The sequence below is a fragment of the Silene latifolia genome, chromosome 2 (assembly GCF_048544455.1).
Source record: "Silene latifolia isolate original U9 population chromosome 2, ASM4854445v1, whole genome shotgun sequence".
Classification (NCBI taxonomy): Eukaryota; Viridiplantae; Streptophyta; class Magnoliopsida; order Caryophyllales; family Caryophyllaceae; genus Silene; species Silene latifolia.
In genome coordinates, this window is record NC_133527.1 from 133,394,809 (window position 1) to 133,398,338 (window position 3,530).

The following is a 3,530-nucleotide window of genomic DNA, read 5'->3' on the forward strand; positions in this document are numbered from 1 at the left end:
CGCTCCTCATAATGAGCGATCACCCTGTCTATTAATGTGCACATCCCTTTTGTGGCGGGTTCCACAGAAGGCGAAACTAGGGCGTGAAGCCACTCCCGCAAGTGACCCCACTCAGCCGAGGACACGCCTCGAGAACCATAGACAACAATCCCAATCACAATCACAATCACAACCGTCACAATACAATTACTATATCAAACAATCAATCTCAACACATCATCAATCATCCCATTATGGGACTAATACTGAGTAGGAAATCCTACCTGGAAAGCACAACAATCGGGACGGTCTCTACAAATTTGTATCAAAAAGCCTCATCTACAAATCCTCCTCCTATCATACATACACATAATCACTACCAATCATTATCTACAACAAAACCCCCAATTCCCCATATTAGGGTTTAAACAACTTAAAGGAAATACTATAAAAACGGTACATAGATCTTACCCTCGACGCAAGGATCTCAACGGTATAAAGAAAGGTGAAATCCGACCTTCCAAACTCCGGGATTTGCTAACAATGCGATTAAGAAGGTGAACGTACTTGCTTTCTCTCTTTGACAATAAATTAGGTTTTGCAAAAGTGTTTAGCATAATGACGAAAAAGGTTATATATCTTAATAGCATAATTAACAAAACCCGAGAAAAAATCCCCGTAAACCGGCTACTCGATCGAGTAGCTAAGGTACTCGATCGAGTGCCCCCTTACTCGATCGAGTATCCTAGTTACTCGATCGAGTACCCAACAGGTCAGAAACTATTTTAAAACGCAACTCACCCTTACTTGACAGAGTAAGGCCTACTCGATAGAGTACCCAGAGATTCATAAATACGGAGTATTAAAGTAACTCAAGCCATTAATGTGCACATCCCTCTTGGAGTGGGAAGCTCCAAGAGGCGACTTAAGCGCAAGACGGTCTCCCAACCGTCTTACGTCTCCAAAAAAACCAACAACAACGACGACAACAACAATAACAACCACAAATCCTCCAACATATATGATACTAACCAATGCATGGACCACACTCAACATATCATAATCATCCTCTTAATGATGTGATTATCAATAAACATGTTATAATGCAAATGCCCTAATTATGTAAGACTAACCACAACATCAACATAAACAACATCACATTATTGAAACCGAGTAGGATTAACCTACCTTTTAGCATTTTTCATGAATTACTCGAATCCCATACGATTCCGTCTCGCAAGACCGTCTTAATCCTATACAATTCATGTAATATCATCACAAATACATCCTATGCTAATATATAATACAAACCCCTCATTATTACCCACTAATTACCCATATTACATATACTAATTACGAATTAATTAATTAACCTAATTGAAAACCCCCAAAAGTTAGGGTTTATAAGACTAGAAAAAGGGGTAGATTTCGACTTACAAGATGAATGGATGAAGGAGAAGGTGAGCAATCCTCTAATCCAAGCTTCAATCAACTAAAATGGTGTTTGTGAGGGTTTTAGAGAGAAGGGAGAGAGTTTGGAGAGATAAGAAAGAAGATAGAATGAATGGGGATAAGGGGATAAAATTTCCTTATCCCGTGTTCTGATTCAGCGTCACTCGATCGAGTGGCGAGTCCACTCGGTAGAGTGTCACTCACTCGGTCGAGTGTTGCTCACTCGGTTGAGTGCCGGTCAACTTGGTCGAGTGAACCCCACTCGGTCGAGTTCGACACAGTTCTCAGCAATGATCAGTTTTCGTAAAACAGTCATATCTCACTCGTTTCTTGGTCATTTTGGGCGTGTGACCTACCGTTGGAATAGTAAGAGAACAAGCTATCACCTTCAATTAGAATCACATCAATAGCATGTCTCGATCTCAAGTTATGACAGTTTTAAGACGGCCCTTCTATAGGCGGACATTATAACAACTCCACTAAAGTCTAGTATTGGTTATACTCAGCCCACTCGGTCTACTAGGTCGAGTTAACGCCTTAGAAACTACGAGGTATTACAATCTTCCCTCCTTAAAAAGAACTCCATCCCCGAAGTTCACCTCACTCTCTCATTTCCTCAAATCTCATGCATTCTCTCGCACCTCGCATGTTTATCAACCGTATATGCTCTTTCTAACCTTCACACTCATCCCAAAGTTCTTCACTAAATTCTCACTACTTCTAACATTATATACTTTCTCTTCCTAAATTTACGAATTATTACATCCACTCCCCCTAAAAGAGAACTTCGACCCGAAGTTCAACCATCAAACCTCATAATGATCTCATACACTCGTTACTAAATTCCACAAACAACTATGTTCCAGGTTCAACACTCTCTCTTACCTATTGCAAATCCATTATCAAGTCTCATATTGTCTTATGCCATTGCTATAATCCCACTCTAGAAGACTCTTTAAGGGGCCTCCATCTACAAGCCTTCCAATGGTCAAGCGTCAAGTCAAACCCACGATTCCCATCTATAATCCCATAACTAATTCCCAACTCAAGTCGGTTATAAGTATACGTATCTATCACGGTGTATAACTCGATTATTATTACATATCTATATCACGTCAAATATCATGCTTTCACATGTATGCACATCAATCACGAATATGCGGACTACAAGAAACACTGAAATAATGCAATTTCTCGTTATGTGACTCAACCATATTCAACATTCCCATTTTCGGACATCATGCCACGCATATACCGCGTCAAATCCACCATGTGATCACACACGTGTTTCCATACCCGTTACCATTCCTCATCAATACTTCTGCTCGTACGGAAGATCTCAATCACTTTTATGCAAAGACCACTATGTGACACATAACTTGCATTTTCATCTTACTTGTACACAATAAAAATAAAATCACCTCAATTAACACAAAATCGAACAAGATTATCACGTCATTCTTACCATCTAATTATACATTATACATGTCAATTACCACTTTCATTTGAATTTCACTCTTAAATAGCAAAACTACCCAATATGGTCAAACGTAAATAATTTGCAAAATATATCTCATGTAAGGCCCACATGTTCATCCAACACGAGTCAACTAACATAAATCGCGATATAAGGGTATGCACCCAATATTTGGGTCAAGTATGCACAAAATAAGGTTCAAAGCAGACCACTCGGTCGAGTATAGGAGGCCACTCGACCGAGTAGGCGGCCACTCGGTCGAGTACATGGTGCACTCGGCCGAGTGTCACCTGGGCATGAGGTTTTCAGTCTCAAACTCGTTTCCAAGCTTCCCTATTTTATCACTCAATTAGGAACTACAACAAGGTCATGATATACACCGTGGGTGTTTCACCTGACGATTGGGAGGCAACTTTACGAACAACATCTATACTACCGTTCATAGGCCAAAATTTCACCCTACTACTTTCACACTCCATGCATACACACTTTGCTTAAGCGGTCATACTACATAACACAAGGAATAAGGATACCTTAACGACACAATTGAGCCCACATGCTTTAAATATCACACTCTCGCTCTCATAACCGCTAAAACCAAGCTTGGTAATACTAAGTCCAC